At 44.0% G+C, this 18769-nt stretch overlaps 1 protein-coding gene across 1 annotated transcript in view; it reads right to left on the bottom strand.

The window, feature by feature from the left end:
• Positions 1–18769, bottom strand: part of LOC140353674 (cadherin-2-like) — a 143843-nt gene that overhangs the window by 80797 nt on the left and 44277 nt on the right. The gene's annotated exons all lie outside the window — the stretch shown is intronic.

Below are 18769 nucleotides of genomic sequence, written 5' to 3'. Positions count from 1 at the left end.
TCGAGAATTGAGGGATTACACCGACATATCGAGAATTGTTCATTCCTGTTCATTGCATCAATTTCCATGGAAACTTTCCCAATTTGAAAATTCTCAGTATCTTACACCCTTAATAGACATACTAGTGGATCACATGCAGAAAGTGAGGAATAACTCTGAACTGTTGAGCAGAGTGCTAGCTAGCCTCAGATCTGAGAGTGGAGTGACCTCTGCAGCTCGGAGGGTCAGCCCGATTAAAATGGACCAAACGGGACTTTGATTTGTGAGGATTTGGTCTTGTGCTAATCTGATGAGTTCTGATCAAGAAAGGCATGACCCATCCCATGCTCCAGGATTATGTGTCTTAAATGTGTATGGGTGGTCAAACTTCAGCTAAGGTCAAATAAAAACAACTGAAAAGAGAAAACACATGTCTGTAGTATGTAAATGAGTAAAAAGAACTGTTGACTTCTACATCTGATGTCACCTGCTGTGTGGAGAAGGATGAAAATAAACTCCTTTGTTTTGTTTTCTTCTTTAACTGATAGTTGGAGCCCTTCGCGGTCAATAGTCAGTTAACTGGTTGCGTTAACACAGGGCTTTTTGAATTTTCTTTTCCTATACAAGTCATAATTAGCCCAGAGTGCATTTGGAGAGTAAACGCAGAGCAGCAACAGCGACAGGTCTTTGAACTGTGCACAACATGGCTGTATAAAAGCACTGCAGTAGTGATTATGACTAAAGCACTCTTAATTTAAGAGTCACATGTACTACAACATGTGCCAGCTAATCGTGTCTTCACTCTTGCCTCGTGTACACTGACTCCAGTGCGAGTGCCCTTCAGGACCCGTGCGGTTACTTGCAGATTGTTACACCAGTTCCGGTCCATTTTGGTCCGTACAGACTTGACGTGTAACAAGGCGCATTGATTTCAAGCGGGACCCGGACCGGAGTCCGTGTGCACCCGGGGTTAATCGGTTAATCGTGAACACCCCTATCGCAAACATTTACGCTCTTTGACTAAACAGTACTACATTTAGTTTACGGTCAGTCGTCCCTATCACAAGAGCAACAGATTTGACCAGACACTTGTTTAATTAAATAGTTAGCTGGCTAAAGCAAAAATGGTCAGCTACCGTATTTTCTAGACTATAAGTGGCACCGGAGTTTAAGTGGCACCAGTCAAAAAATGCATAATAGAGAAGAAAAAAAACATTTATAAGTTGCACTGGAGTATGAAATGCGGTTGCAAGTGTGAAAATAACAAATAATATCACACATAAGTCGCTCCGGAGTATAAGTATATAAGTACAAATATAAGTATAAGCGGGACCCCGCTTATCCTTATATTTTCAAAACAAAAAAAGTCCGACTTATAGTCCGGAAAATACGGTATTTTCCAACACAGCACCACAGTCTAGTCCTCAGCTCAGAGCAGGAACCTTGAATTTATCTTCTACCCCACCTTCTCCTTCAAACCCCTCATCCGTTATATAAATAAAGACTATTTTCTAAATATTGCCCGCCTCCGTCCCTCCTTCTCCAACTCCATCCATCCATCCATCTTCTGCCGCTTTATCCGGGGCCGGGTCGCGGGGGCAGCAGTCTGAGCAGGGACTCCCAGACTTCCTTCTCCCCAGACACTTCCTCTAACTCCTCCGGGGGGATCCCGAGGCGTTCCCAGGCCAGCCAAGAGACATAGTCTCTCCAGCGTGTCCTGGGTCTTCCCCGGGGCCTCTTCCCGGTGGGACAAGCCTGAAACACCTCCCGAGGGAGGCGCCCAGGAGGCATCCGGAACAGATGCCCGAGCCACCTCAGCTGGCTCCTCTCGACGTGGAGGAGCAGCGGCTCTACTCCGAGCTCCCCCCGTGTGGCAGAGCTCCTCACCTTATCTCTAAGGGAGCGCCCAGCCACACGGCGGCGGAAACTCATTTCGACCGCTTGTATCCGCGATCTTGTTCTTTCGGTCACTACCCAAAGCTCATGACCATAGGTGAGGGTAGGAACGTAGACCGACCGGTAAATAGAGAGCTTTGCCTTTCGGCTCAGCTCCCTCTTCACCACAACAGTCCGCTGCAGCGACTGCATCACTGCAGATGCTGCACCGATCCGCCTGTCGATCTCACGCTCCATCCTTCCCTCACTCGTGAACAAGACCCCGAGATACTTGAACTCCTCCACTTGGGGCAAGGACACCCCACCCACCTGGAGAGGGCAAGCCACCTTTTTCCGGTCGAGAACCATGGCCTCGGATTTGGAGGTGCTGATTCTCATCCCAGCCGCTTCACACTCGGCTGCAAACCATCCCAGTGCATGTTGCAGGTCCGGGTTTGATGGAGCCATCAGGACAACATCGTCTGCAAACAGCAGAGATGAGATCCTGTGGTCCCCAAACCGGACACCCTCCGACCCCCGACTGCGCCTACAAATTCTGTCCATAAAAATTATGAACAGAACCGGTGACAAAGGGCAGCCCTGGCGGAGTCCAACATGCACTGGGAACAGGTCTGACTTACTGCCGGCAATGCGAACACAGCTCCTGCTCCGGTCATACAGGGACCGGACAGCCCTGAGCAAAGGGCCCCGGACCCCGTACTCCCGGAGCACCCCCCAAAGGACACCCCGAGGGACACGGTCGAAAGCCTTCTCCAGATCCACAAAGCACATGTGGACTGGTTGGGCAAACTCCCATGAACCCACCCGATGGAGGGTATAGAGCTGGTCCAGTGTTCCACAACCAGGACGAAAACCACTCTGCTCCTCCTGAATCCGAGGTTCGACTATCGGTCGGATTCTCCTCTCCAGTACCTTGGAATAGACCTTACCTGGGAGGCTGAGGAGTGTGATCCCTCTGTAGTTGGAACACACCCTCCGGTCCCCCTTCTTGAACAGAGGGACCACCACCCCGGTCTGCCAGTCCAGAGGCACGGTCCCCGAACGCCACGCGATGTTGCAGAGACGTGTCAACCAAGACAGTCCTACAACATCCAGATACTTTAGGTACTCAGGGCGGATCTCATCCACCCCCGGAGCCCTGCCACCGAGGAGTTTGCGAACAACCTCAGTGACTTCAGCTTGGGTGATGGATGAGCCAGCCTCCGAGTCCCCGGTCTCTACTTCCTCTTCGAAAGACGTGACTGAGGGATTAAGGAGATCCTCAAAGTATTCCTTCCACCGTCCGACGACATCCCCAGTCGAGGTCAGCAGGCCTCCACCCGCACTGTAAACGGTGTTGGTGAGACACTGCTTCCCCATCCTGAGGCGCCGGACGGTTTGCCAGAATTTCTTTGGTGCCGACCGATAGTCCTCCTCCATGGCCTCCCCGAACTCCTCCCAGGCCCGGGTTTTTGCCTCAGCGACAGCACGAGCCGCGGCTCGCTTGGCCTGCCGATACCCGTCGATGACCTCCGGAGACCTACAAGCCAGAGTGGCCTGATAGGCCTCCTTCTTCAGTCTGACGGCATCCCTTACTTCCGGTGTCCACCACCGGGTTCGGGGGTTGCCGCCACGACAGGCACCAGAGACCTTGCGACCACAGCTCCGAGCAGCCGCATCAACAATGGAGGCGGAGAACATGGTCCACTCGGACTCAATGTCCCCAGCCTCCCCCGGGACATGGGAGACGCTCTCCCGGAGGTGCGAGTTGAATACCCTACTGACAGAGGGCTCCACTAGACGTTCCCAACAGACCCTCACAATACGCTTGGGTCTGCCAAGTCTGTCCGGCTTCCTCCTCCGCCAGCGGATCCAACTCACCACCAGGTGGTGATCGGTTGACATCTCTGCCCCTCTCTTCACCCGAGTGTCCAAGACACGCGGCCGGAGGTCTGATGACACGACAACAAAGTCGATCATTGACCTCCGGCCTAGGGTGTCCTGGTGCCATGTGCACTGATGAACACCCTTGTGCTTGAACATGGTGTTCGTTATGGACAATCCGTGGGTAGCACAGAAGTCCAATAACTGAACACCGCTCGGGTTCAGATCGGGGAAGCCGTTCTTCCCGATCACCCCTCTCCAGGTGTCACTGTCATTGCCCACGTGGGCGTTGAAGTCCCCCAGTAGAACAACGGAGTCCCCGGTCGGTGCACTGTCCAGTACCCCTCCCAAGGACTCCAAGAAGGCCGGGTACTCTGCACTGCTGTTCGGCCCGTAGGCCGCCACAACAGTGAGAGACCTGTCCCCCACCCGAAGGCGGAGGGACGCGACCCTCTCGTTCACCGGGGCAAACTCCAACACGTGGCGGCTGAGCTGAGGGGCTATCAGCAAGCCCACACCAGCCCGCCGCCTCTCCCCGCGGGCAACACCAGAGAAGTGGAGCGTCCAGCCCCTCTCGAGGAGATGGGTTCCAGAGCCCAAACTGTGCGTGGGGGTGAGGCCGACTATATCTAGTCGGTATCGCTCAACCTCCCGCACAAGCTCAGGCTCTTTCCCCCCCAGCGAGGTGACATTCCATGTCCCCAGAGTTAGTCTCTGTGTCTGGAGATCTGGTCGCCGAGGCCCCTGCCGTCGACTGCCGCCCAGATCTCTCTGCACCGGCCCCTTATGGATCCTCCTGCGGGTGGTGGGCCCACGGGAGGGCGGCCCCACGTCGCTCTTTCGGGCTGTGCCCGGCCGGGCCCCGTGGGGTAAGACCCGGCCACCAGGCGCTCGCCATGGAGCACCCATCCCAGGCCTGGCTCCAGGATGGGGCCCCGGTGACGCCGATCCGGGCGACGTAAACTGCCTTGTTCGTGTTGTCATCATAGTGGGCTTCTGAACCGATCTGACCCGTCACCTAGGACCTGTTTGCCTTGGGAGACCCTACCAGGGGCATGAAGCCCCCGACAACATAGCTCCCGGGATCATTCGGGCACTCAAACCCCTCCACCGCGTTAAGGTGTCGGTTCAAGTTCCAACTCTGCTGCGGAAAAACTAATTCATTCCTTCATCACTTCTGGACTTGACTATTGCAATAACCTCCTTTATGGACTGACCTTCAAAAACTGCAATAGGTCGAGAACTCCGACTTCTCACCCCCGTCTCCCAACAACAAACGTCCATAACCAGGCCCCCCCCCCGCCCCGCCCTGACCTCACTGACCTCCTCCAGCCCCGCCGTCTCTCCCGCCGCCTCCGATCGGCAGACTCCTCACTCCCACTGTCAAATCTCAGCACCGAACCCCCCTCCAAATCAGGAACTCACCGAACATCTTCAAAAAACAGCTCAAAACCTTTCTAAAAGCCTATAATCCCCACTAGTGTCTGCTGTCCCTCTCAACTGATGTCCTTGTTACTTCCTTCATAATGTAAAGAGTCTGTGTCCTATAAAACCAATGTATTATTATTCTTAAAACAAATGACAGCGTCTCAAAACTCAATGCTACCGTTTTCTTTGAATACACATCAGGCAACATCTTAAAGCTTTTCCACACATTGCAAGATTACAGTATTACTATCTCAATATTAGTATTTTTTCCCAATTATTTACCGCACTAGCCACAAATTGTGAGGCAAAGATTAAACAACAGCAAAGTAAACAGGATTACAAAGACGGCGAGTGCATCTTCCAAAAGCCTTTCTGTGCTAAATACCAGAACAGAGCTGGAAGCCTGCTGCATTCTTAATATGCGAGTGTGGCATCTGGGCGCTTCTAGATAAACTGTGTCTCCCAGCCAAGCCATGGGCCAGCTCCTTCATCTTCTGCTGCTGCTTCCAACCATTCCCTGCTTCACACAGACTACAGAATGCATATGAATTCAATAAGACCGATGCATAGTTCATCACACACACTTAGCTGACAGATTAGATGCAATATGTCCGATGCGGCAAAGGCGATTTCAGAAGTTTTCGCGCCAAGAAGTAACTTGGGGGCGGAAATCTCGAGACAATGAGGCTTTCGCAACGAGTAAATGGGTGCTTGAGAAGATAAACCAAAGTCTACACAAATGAAGATTGGGCACAATAGTGGATGGGTTTTTGGTTCCAGGAGTTGTTTGTTTATATATATATTTTTAGACTAATTTCAAATCTTGACAAACGGTGGTGACGGTGGTGAAGCTATGTGGAAATGATTAACATTGCAAGTATTCACATACATGACAGCTTTAGAATAGCATCCCTAAGCGTCATGTTCATGGGTTTCAGCTTAAATAAGTTATGCAGATGACATCACAATATTCAGAATTTTAGCAGTGAGTAGTAGTGTCAATGGAGCAAACACAATTTGAGTCTACAACTCAGCAAAATATTTGGTTTGTATTTGACAATGACGTAAAGCAGGTCAAGGGTAGAATAAAATCAGATAAACAATAGGAACACTGCAGCTATAAGCTCACATTTATCACTGATACAGACAGTTGAAATAAGGTGTTTCTGTGTCTTATAGTGTCCTTTATCTCCCCATACCGCTAGCAAACAAGCTAGCTAAGCTCTGCACAGTCACAACAACAAAATAAAATACTTTCAGTTTCCCGTTTTCATATCTCAAGGTAAAGTGAGTGAACCAACAACAATAACAAGCTCTACAGACAATACTACTTTTGTTAGTCATGCTGCCAAAGATAATTAAATTAGTATATGTGGCGTTCGATGTCCATGCTAGCAATCACTAAGCAATTATATTGTATTGTATTTTTTCTTATAGCCGTTAGCATTAGCGTGCAAAAAAAACTACAAACAAGCTGGTACCAACCCATCGAACATATTTAGGTCAAACCATTGTTAAAACTAAAGGTGCGCCAATATGGGAATTTGAGGCTGATACTAATGTTATGAGAAAAGTTGGGCCGATAATATTAGGCCGATATTCTTCTATATTGTTTGGTTATTATAAACACTGCTAAAAAAATCCTTTTTAAGAGTTATGTTTAAAATGAGGATCACAATGTATAGTACCAGTTAAACACATAATACCCTTAATTTGGGGAAAAAAGAAAAACCTTGATAGGGCTAGCATTTATTTAGCACTATGTTTAGGTGTAGGTAGGCTACAGGCTGTAATATGATTATTCTTTATCAAAATTCGCCTTCATTCTTAACCCACTCAATGAATTTCCTGTTCTATTTAGTTTGGCAGTTCCTCCTCAGCCTCCTGCGTCCGATCAGACGCTCAGCTCTCTTCTTTCCTTCTTTAAACCACTCACGTAAGTTATATAGAGTTAACAAAGTGTTATCATAAACTGTTCGTTTAGCATGAAAAATAATAAAGGAAAAAACAAGAAACACATTTATTGTTGGTCGCATTGCATTGCATTTCTAGAGCTTTTAAAAGTCTGTAACATTGTCATTTATGGGTCTGTTGACTCAGACTAAAGTTACAGCCTGATCTGTTAGAAGAGCATGTTTCTATCCACAGAGCTGTTATTGTTGCTGCGGAGAGATAAAACTTTCATTACCGGAGCGCAATACCAGCAGATACCAATATTACCCAATGACATGGGTATCTGCCAATATGATACTGGGCCAATACCAATACCAGGGCCATTATATTAGTGCATCTTAGTTAAAAATCATTGTTGAGTGTGTAATCCTTCTTGGGTTTTCCTTTAGATATGAATTAGTGTATAAAACTGGCCTCTGGTGAGGAGAGCAGATAGTTATAGTGAAAAGATAAGCTATTTCGCGATGGATAAAATGTTTCCTACTCAGACTGGGACAGCGTGCAGTGGTGTGATTGCCACAACGTTTTGCTCTTACATAAACTTTTATAATAAGAGAAACGTGATTGAAGCTTTAAGAAGACCATGATCCTGACCAGGCCTAAACCAGGGCTAACACCGGGAGCAGAGCAGGTCGGAGTGAGAGCGGGAGAGAGTGATGTGGGATATCATGTTATGTTAAGGGCGTATGCAAAACAAGAGCAGAGATGTGAGTCATGCATTGGCTGAGGGCGAGTGGTGTTTAATGTAATATCCACAGTCCTGTCTGAAAGCCCAGAGGAGCTGAATCAGGCCGATGTACAGAAGAGTGACGCAGGCTTAGCAACATCTGACCGCCATTCTATTCAATTTACACTAAACACACTGACAATCCAATAAGAGCAAAGAATGAGTCATTGTGTAAGTACAACAAACATATAGTATTGACAATTTCATATAAAGGTCAGTGGATAGAACAAGTGTATTTAAGTGAAGTCGTTTGTTTGTGTGTTTGTTTGTTTGTTTGTTTGTTGGTTGCTTGGTGCATTTGTTTTACAGCAGATTTTGTGTTGTTTTCCAAAAAAATAAATGATTTTAATTACTACAAACTTTTTTACCAACTTTGCGGTGCACTGTTCTACATAAGAATAGTATAAATATGGCTTCAAATATTGATTATTTTAGTAGTCAAATGATTATTTATATTATACATTGAGACTTTATAACATAAATTAAACAAAATAAGGTTGAAATATGGCTTCTAGAAAGATCATAATTAGAAATGAAGTGAATTATTGAGGAAAATCATTAACTGTTTAATCTTTTTTGACATTTTAATTTAATAATGCCACTATCTGTCATTAAAAAGGTTTTGGAGTCTGTAGTCAGAGCTAGTCCAGATAAAAATTACGATTGTCCAAAAATGACTACGATATTTTTTTTTATTGTCAACTAGTCACGATTGGTTGATTGATCGTTGAAGCCCTAATTATGACACTGATTTTAAGGGCGCAAACACACTCTTATTCACATTTGCCACATTGAAATTGGAACTAACCCAGGACTAAATCCCAAACTAAACCTGGACTGGATGAGGACTAAACAAGGACTAGAACAGGACCAAACCAAGTCCAAATCATGACTAAAATGGCCTCAATTTAGGATCAAATAATCATCCTCAGCCCTGATTCACTGCAAACTTGTAAGTCTGCAGTGTAATCACATTTTGTACAGTTTCCTCTTCGCTCTAAAGTCATCAAATAAGCCTATGCTGGAGATTGAAGTCAGTTTTCAAAGTAGACATCTTATGCTAAATCTACTTTAATGAGATTTTAACATTGTTTCAACAGTGTTAACTCATCATTAGTTTAGTCAAAGTTGTAATTTGATTGCTTTTTGCATGTTTTGGTTAATCCTGCATTGTCCTGCAACTGAGGCTTAGGTGTTCAGAAAATTCCTTTCACCTTTCACCTACCACCTATCCCCGCCCACATATCTCTTGTTTCTAATTATTTGAACAATTAAAGTCTCCATATAATACATGGTAGCATTCTAAAATGTAAAGTTGGGCCCTTTAAAAAAATAAAAACATGAAAATGACAATCTGCTGCTTGTTACGGTGAAATGTCACAGTTCTGCAGTTTTGAACAGGAAGTCAATGGATCCATTTCTATTTATGAGCCAATTAGTATCAACCTGTGGTTTACAATTAACAAAATGTAAAATGATGATCTACTTATGTTATAGTTCAATACTAAGTACCTGAAAAATAGCACAATACGTCTCCTTTAAGTCAATTACAGCACAAAGAGAACACTTCATTATTACATATCTATATCTAATGTTTGCCATGCTGCTGCACCTGGGTTTACTTCTTAGTGACACAATGCAAGACAGTTCAACAATCAACGTTTCAATTAAAGCACCCACCATCTGTTCTTCTTTCTGTCGTTCACATGTTTTTCTCCCTCTTCTCTTCCTCTTTTCCCCTCGCTCTTTCCCTCTTCTTCCTCTGAGTACTTCCCCCTCTCTGACCTAAAAGATGAACTATGCGCAGCTCTCCGCCCTGAATCTAAAGCCTCTGTCAAAGTCACTCACTGCAGGAATGTAAATGAGGCTGACAGAACTAAACCAGGGCAGAATCGGGGCTGAATCTGGACCAAAAACCAGGCCTGAACCACGGCTGAATCTGGACCAAAAACCAGGACTGAACCAGGACTGAACCAAGACTGAACCAAGACTGAACCAGGACTGAATCTGGACCAAAAACCAGGACTGAACCAGGACTGAACCAGGACTGAACTAGGGCTGAACCAGGGCTGAACCAGGGCTGAATCTGGACCAAAAACCAGGACTGAACCAGGACTGAACTAGCACTGAACCAGGACTGAACCAGGACTGAACCAGGACTGAGCCAAGACTGAGCCAAGACTGAACCAAGACTGAACCAGGACTGAATCTGGACCAAAAACCAGGACTGAACCAGGACTGAACCAGGACTGAACTAGGGCTGAACCAGGGCTGAACCAGGGCTGAATCTGGACCAAAAACCAGGACTGAACTAGCACTGAACCAGGACTGAACCAGGACTGAGCCAAGACTGAACCAAGACTGAACCAAGACTGAACCAGGACTGAATCTGGACCAAAAACCAGGACTGAACCAGGACTGAACTAGGACTGAACCAGGGCTGAACCAGGGCTGAATCTGGACCAAAAACCAGGACTGAACCAGGACTGAACTAGCACTGAACCAGGGCTGGACCAGAACAGGACAAGGACTGGACCAGGGCTGGACCAGGACTGGACCAGGACTGGACCAGGGCTGGACCAGGGGTGGACCAGGACTGGACCAGGGCTGAACCAGGACTGAGCCAAGACTGAACCAGGACTGAATCTGGACCAAAAACCAGGACTGAACCAGGGCTGAACCAGGGCTGAATCTGGACCAAAAACCAGGACTGAACCAGGACTGAACCAGGACTGAACCAGGACTGAACCAGGACTGAACTAGGACTGAACTAGGACTGAACCTGGGCTGAACCAGGGCTGAATCTGGACCAAAAAACAGGACTGAACCAGGACTGAACCAGGGCTGGACCAGGACAGGACCAGGACAGGACCAGGGCTGGACCAGGGCTGGACCAGGGCTGGACCAGGGCTGGACCAGGGCTGGACCAGGGCTGGACCAGGGCTGGACCAGGGCTGGACCAGGACTGGACCAGGGCTGGACCAGGACTGGACCAGGGCTGGACCAGGACTGGACTAGGACTGGACCAGGGCTGGACCAGGGCTGGACCAGGACTGGACCAGGACTGGACCAGGACTGACTGGCTGTCCGATCTAAACCAGACAAAATCAGGTCAAAAACTAAGACTTGGACAAAGAACACTTGACCAGGACAAAGTGTTAATGGAACTAAATCTGAATCAAGGTTAAAACAGACTAATTAGGCTTTAAAAATAAGAATAAATCCAAACAGCTCTGACCCAGACCAAACTAGGACCAAGACTCTGACAAGTCCACACGAAACAGGTGAATAAACAGCGTGATTAAAGAAATAAATAAATCATATTCCTAATAAAGCCCCTGCCTCATGCCAGAGAGGCTCACTGCTGGAATGCAAATGATGGCTCTGTCGCCGTGGAAACAGTGGAAGCAGGCGGGGCCCCGGATGGACGGACGAGACATAAGGAGCGTGACCAATCAATCGACACGGCTTTAGGAAGTCAATATGTGCAAAGCCAGGACACAAGTGAGAACAATTGGCACAGTGAAGCATCATGGGGAAAAATAAGTAAATAATGCTGAGAGTTAACTAACAAAACACTAAAACATTGTAAAAAATGTAATACAATTCAGGATTTTAGAAAATTGACATATTTTAAGAAGGCTGAATATTACGGATCAAGATTAGAATTTGTGTTTTAGCCTCTTTATAGTCCAGATTATAAAAATACAACCATGATTAGTTTTTATAGTCGAATAGTCAGAATGATTTGATTAATTATGACAGCCTTGCAGATCAAGATAAATCAAATTTCGCCCCATAGAAAGTCCAGGAGGCAAATGTTTAGAACAGCTGCGCGCACAGTCTGGTACTGATATAAATGTTCTGTCACATTCATTTTAATGAGGCAGCATTTATTTGAAGTTTGTAGATGGTGCACAGAGATTGTTGTTTATGTCAAACAGTAAAAGTTTACTACGCTACACTCATGTATGCAGGTATGCACTTTTGGTGCATTTTTGTCTTGCATATCTTAGATTTAGGAAATATTAGTTATTTAGTTGTTAGCATGTGTGCCAATGTTGGCGCCAATTGATAACGTTAATACTATATGCACAAGTTTCTTTTGTTACTCTGGTAAGTCGCAAAACAGCCCTAGTTTTTCATATTTTATTACGTTTAGAGCTAACGTTGAAAATGCATTGGAGCTAACGTATGAGACTGAAGAATGCATATGTTATTTACACAAACACCTCCACAACAAGAGTGTTTGACATATTTCACCTGCATGAAAAAGAGGAAGCAACATTTAACTTTAATAATGGCGCCATGAGTCTGCTCACCTGCTATGTTTGGGTCAGAAAATAAAATATCCAAAATATTTTTTCCTATTTATATTTTTAAATCATAATAAAACAATTGTTTCTTAACTTAAGCATTTTGTGTCGTTTTAGTTTTTTTGTTTTTTTTCAGACCATGCTTTCCTTAATCTTAAAATATATAATTTGGGTTAATCTGATCTGATGGTGTATTATCTTAAGTGGTGCTTAGCATGAACACCTGATATTTTGCTGTTGCCATTTGCGACCTTTCACATTGCCCTATGTTGACCGGTCGCCCCGTCTGGCAGGACTTCCAGGTGGAGCGTGACGCAGTGTGGCTGGTGTGCTTTGTGTACCTGGATTTCACAGTGTGTCAGACATTAGGACTGATGGATCACCCTGTTTTGTTCACAGCGAAGCCCAACAGCTGCTGGTTTAGCGCGCAGGGGTGAAACAGCATTTAGAAGCACTTAACATGCTTTCCAGAACTAACTGGCAAAACTATAGACCCTTTATGCTTGCTGATTTTGGAGATGTTTGTTAACCGTTTCTCACATGTGCCCATATGCTACTGCTACAGACAAGAAAGGATAGAACTTGATTAATGTTGCAGGGGAGAAATGACAGCTCTTGAAGGGGAACTATCGACATTTTTAGCTGTTTAGCAAAGCATGGTGACGGACCAGAAAAGTCGACCCGACCGACCCGGTATAAAATTAGCCGACTGAAAAAAATGACACCAAATTCTTTTATTTTTCTTGTATTTCGCCGACTCACCGACCGTTCTTTCCAAAAGCGCTGTGTTGAATCATTTTATAGCGCTAGTAAACTTATATTTCATCCCAAGGGACAAATAACGCATTGCGCGACGCATATGCATTAACATTTTCGGTCCTCCATATACTTCTGTATTAAACAGACCATGCTGGAGGGAACCTTTATTCCTTTAGTTTGCCACTGTCAGCGCCAGTCATTCTGCATCATGTTAGATTTGACCTGCGCTTTGCATTCTGGGACAGAAACACGCCCAGCAGCGTAATCACAACAAACATGGCGGTGCCCGTGTCCCCCGCATGTTTGGCATGTTCCCCCCGCTCGCCTTCGCTACCAAAATAAAGGATAACGGCGTACAAAAGGTCAATTGAAATATCTTAAATCGGGAGATTTAGTCTCCCGATCGGGTTGATCAAGACGTTTTCTGTCATTGACTGTTGAAGCCGGACCCCTTGCGGTCACTCCGAGTCAAACATTTTTTGACGATTTGGATCTTTTTTTTTTTGCCTTCAAAGTAAAAAAAGTAAGAATTTTCCTACCGACCGACTCACTTGAAAAATGTTGGGTCGGGTTACAGCAAACATACAATTTATTTGGGGCAGCCTGAGTGAATACAAGATCATATTGAAATTGTAGTTTTGAAGGTATGCAAAAAAAAAAAAAGGGTCGTCAAGAAGATGATATTTTGGCACTTAAGGTCAAGTTCATTTATATTGTTTTAGTGCAATACCTGAACTTGTGCAATACCAGAAGAGTTGTCAAAAAAAAAGTTGTAATAGAAATAAATAAAGAAATACTCATTTGAAAAGACTAAAACTATAAACAATTAAAACTAATAACAATAAATAAATAAAAATAAATAAATAAATAGGACAAATATGCACCCTTCCTGAACGGTTTTAGAAAAGGAATAAAGACTACAAACCAACAACATAACATTGTATTGCATCAAAAAACAGTGTGTTTTGTCAAATGATCATTGAAACTGGCATCTGTATTGAGTATGAAGCATTTTAATGCTACCATCACCTCCCTGCTTCCAAAAAAATTGGCCAAACTCTACTCTGCATAGTGACAGTGTGGATTATTAAAGGGCTCCTCCAGCCATCACACACACACACACGCTGGTCGTAGCTTTAGCTTTAGCATGAGCTCTCTCCGGGGCCGTTTCCTCCGCCGTGCCTAAGCTCTCCCGTGTTTGCTCGCAGCCTTTTCATCTCCGGCCCGGGTTCTTATCAGCCGCGCTGCTTTCCGCGGCAGTGGATCAAGATGGCCGACGCGCGCTGCTCTGTATAAGCCGCTTCACTAATCACAGCCCACAATGTGCGCAGATCAATGTCTTTGCAAACACGATATTAACAACTGCGGCGGATTGGGCGCTAAGATTTCTTGGAGCTCTTTTTTGTCTACTTTCATTCCCTCTTCCTCTCGGGCGAGTCCTCTGCAAACACAAAAACACGTATACACGGAATATAGGCTTTAAATAAATGTATTATGTCACGTTTTTCTGTTAAATTAATTGACATTCAGACAATCCAAAGTGAGCAATTTGGCTTTTACGTTACAATGTTCCTTTATTTGTCATTCCAACGTGCGGAAACAACATGACGGACTGAAAAATGGAAGAAATTGTCCCCCGTGGATGAGGACCTGGTCACACTGCACTGATGATTCATCCCTGAAGAACCCTCTGCTCCCTGTGCAACACGACAGAACTAAAACTGTTCCCCAAGGCCCAGTGCTTTAAAGGATAAGAGCGTGCTTCGCGGGTGCTCCAGTGGTTAAGAGCTTTGCACATGTGTGGTTTCTGCCACCGCTGCATCGTGAGCTCGAATCCAGTCCTCAGCTGTCTACACCCCACCTCCCCCCTTCACGCTATGACTGACCGATAAAGAAAAACCTCCAGGCCAAAAAAAAAAAATCTAAAACAGTTGGTGTGAGAGGTGCGCGCTCTTCTTAGATTTGTTTTTAAAATATTCGGGCAGAGGATGCTTTTCTGCTTTCGAATAACTGTATTTTTTTATTTTTCAAAATTCAATAGGCTTTCCGAGATTGGTCTATTAAAAATAAATTGGAAAAACACCTTATACCGCGACGCACTCAAATCTCTCTAGAGGCCATTTTGCGATTGCATGCTACGATTAAATAAAGCCGTATAATGAAGTAAATCTCATTCAAGGAGAAGGGGTGGTACGTCCGGACAATCACCAGTACTTGTCACATATCTGCAGTGCATGTATCGATTGTCTGTCCGGCGCTATGAGGATAACGGATGGTCGGCGGCGCGGTTGGGGATCGGGGCTCGGCTTTAGAGCGCTCGGGCCGGTGGGCAGGTTATGTATGTGTGGGTGCCGCTCGGAGTAAAACCCAGAGGAAAGCAGATTTATATCGGGTTCATAAAGCTGATTTATCTGCCCCAGCCAGTCAGCGCTTCTGAGCGATTGTGTGCGTTTATGCTGAAGTGTGCAGGCGGGAGGCAGCCGCACGGAATATACAGTTTACCATCGGAGGACGAGGAGGGGGAGGTGCGGAGACCGATTGTACAGCTGGAGGGATGCTGCGATTAAACGAGATAAAGAAGGGGAACGAGAAAAGCACTGTGATTTTGACAGTGTCTGCAAGACGATGTTGTGTGTTTAACAGACAAAGGGACTTCATCTTCCAGAAACCGAAGTGAATATTGTCATTATAGATTTATTCTCCAGCAAATGAATTCGGACTAAGAACCTGCCTCGAGATCTGGAGATGGGACCCTACTGCTCCCCACTGTGTAACGATTATTGTAAAAATATATCCCGCATTTCAACAATTATTTGCGATTACTAATACATTTTCTTTCCTTCATGTTCTCTTAACACATTTCCGCTCCTCAATATATGACCTGCTTTAGGAAATAAAACTTTCTGAATGGTTTATTTGACATAAACAGCAAGATAAAAAAGCACTTTAATTTTTAAGTTTACTTTATTGAGGAAAGGCTGAGCAGAAAGGACTTCTTTTAGCGTCTAAAATAGTCGCATTTCTTTTAATTGAACTAAAAAACACCTAATTTAGATGTTAATTTTCCAATAAATTCAATTAAATATGTATAGATTTCTTCAAAAAATGTCACGATTATATATTTTAGTCTTTACAATTATTTTGTCACCTAAATAATCATGATTATTGAATAACCAAATAATCATGACATCCCTTTTACTGACAGCATTGAAGGATGGGGTCAAAGTGTTAAATGTATCCATGTTAACATTAGGGATATAGGCCAATATGTGAGATTTGTTTGGCCCGATATGAGAAAAATAGCTTACATTTTTTTCATTCCCAGTTTTTCTTCACTATCAATTGTGTCTTTTTAGCAACATGGCTGAATAGGTGAAGGTACGTTTACACAAATCATCATTAAAATACTGGTACCTGGTAATTAAGGGATGTCAAAAGTTTCGAAAAACTGATACTAATCGATACAAAAACTAGTATTGCAACTATAGTCCTTTGAGCAAGTATTGAGACTGAAGAAAACGACAAAAAATAAGATTATAATGATCGTGAGCTTCATCAGAACTACTAACAAAAAAGCCTATTGTCTAAAACTTTCCACGCATTTTTTAATTATCATTTTGGAATGAACAAAATAGTGGATTTCAGTGGAATTTATGAACGTAAAAATTATTTCTGATAATAAATAATACAGAAAAAAAGTACAGCCCTATTTATACCCATTAATATTTTGATATTAATTTGTGAATGAGGATTTGCACAGGTTTTAATCAATGGGCCTTCCTTTTAAAATGGCAAATCTTGGTTAACAGCCACAACAAGAAAAATATCTGACATTGGCATTGGCCGGGGAAAATCCACATGGACCGATATCATGCATGTCAAAAACAGACAACCAGAAACACGCAGCAGCAAAAACGTTCACTTTCCTCTCTAGAAATCTCCGTTCCATCTGCGATATCTTAATAACGCCTTGCTTTCCCCCCTCAAGTAAACTGACAAAGTAACTGCGAGCCTGGAGGCGAAGAACTGTCGGGCTGTGCGAGAAACAAAGAACACAAAGCAAATACAAACAGATCTCGCGCACGCTCGGGACAAGACGGTGCAGACCTTCTCCTGTTTTTAGCTCCAAACCCGAGTCTAGCAGTCATTTTCACCTCCTCTGCACCTGCCCGGTTCTCTCAGCTGCTCCAGTGCGCTGAGCCGGTCCGGGCCTGTGCAAATGAAGTGGTGTGCCGCCTGTAAATGAGCTGTTCGCACTCGCACTTACGAGTCGGTCCCAAAACACTGAGCCCCACACATGCAGCAGGGCCGGGTGGTAGGGAAGTGTCTGGGAGGAGAGTTGATGGAGAACCATGACACCGCGTTTGTTGTCTCCGATTTGTTATTTTTTCTTTCCGGCGATGAGAATTGAGACGGTTGAATAAATAACTAGTTTGGCTCATTATAGATACAAACAAACAACTTGTGTTTCATTTTTATATTTGTTATACTTTTTTTTTATATTGTACATTTAGAATAATCCTGCTTTAGGGTTATTGTGTCTATTGTGTATATTTTCTTCTGCAATATCAATAAATCAATATTTATTTATATGGCCCTTTACGATACTCAAGGCGATCAAAGTGTTTTCCAATAAGAATCAAAGAATAAAAGCATACTAGAATTAAAAGTGCAGACAATAAAACAAGTGGCACAACATAATTCAGTGTTGAAATATAGAACTGAACTGAAAAATGTGTTATTGTGCCTAGTTATATGTTCCTTCATTAACATTGACATTAATTTGAATTGATTCATGTATGTTTGAGTAAGGCCGGTCACTTTTTTTCAGGATTTTTTTTTCAGTATTCATCTTTATATAGAATGACAAAATAAAAGTTCAATGTTGCCTATAATTTCAGTTAAATGCAATTAATGTTCTCAAACCAATACAAATCAATCGAGAGAAAAATATTTTTAAGTACCTGTTTTCAGTACCACACTTTGCGGTATCGGTTACCTTTACTTTATTTTGGTACTGTCCAGGCATCTCTTAACGCAGCCCTGTGTTTGAGTAATCCTGTATTATCCTTCATTAAAAGGTCACATATTATGCTAAATTGTGTTTTCTGAGCTTTTAACCATGTTCTATAATTGCTTCCTCATTAAAAACATACAAGGAGTAGCATTTAGCTTCATTCACGTTAATTTGATGAGTTACAAAGTCCTTTTCCCTTTCGACCATCAAAAACACTCCATTCTGAATCTCCTCGATAACTGAGGTTTTCTCAATTTGTGATGTGGCTCTGACAGGCTGAGAAATAGATTTTCAATGTTAGGGGCCAGGGGGGCCCCCTACCTAAAAAAGTTAGGGCCCCCCCAGCAATTTCAGGGGCCCACAAGCGCGCGCAGCATCGCGGCGTCATAAGAACAAGACAAATGTGTTGTTTTAAACCTCGTTATTAGGATGTAAAACCATTTAAAGTACTTTTATCTTGTATTTGATATAAAGAGCACAAATACTGAATTCCTATAAACCAGAGATCATGATCTTTAATACTGTTTAAGTCAATCTAATAATGTTTCTTGGAAACAAAATAAATACTGTATACAGCATTTTACATGTTCTGCAGCAGGAATAAATGAAATCACAGTCTACAAAACAGTACAGACACAGCAAGGAGATCTTATATGTTTTATAATAAATATTCTGAATCATAAACTTCTTGTCAGGGAACAAATCAAGTATCAATATTGTTAAAATTTAGCTTGTAAGAGTTCTGTTAAATACCAAAGCTTGTCAAATAAATACCTGTGCCAAACACACCGTGCAGTACAATAATCCTGCTCCTGTCAGACTGATGCATAT

The sequence above is a fragment of the Eucyclogobius newberryi genome, unplaced genomic scaffold, assembly GCF_026437365.1.
Source record: "Eucyclogobius newberryi isolate DKJ021-1_F unplaced genomic scaffold, fEucNew1.0.hap1 SCAF_9, whole genome shotgun sequence".
NCBI classification, from domain to species: Eukaryota; Metazoa; Chordata; class Actinopteri; order Gobiiformes; family Gobiidae; genus Eucyclogobius; species Eucyclogobius newberryi.
This window is presented reverse-complemented; position numbering and strand designations above follow the sequence as displayed.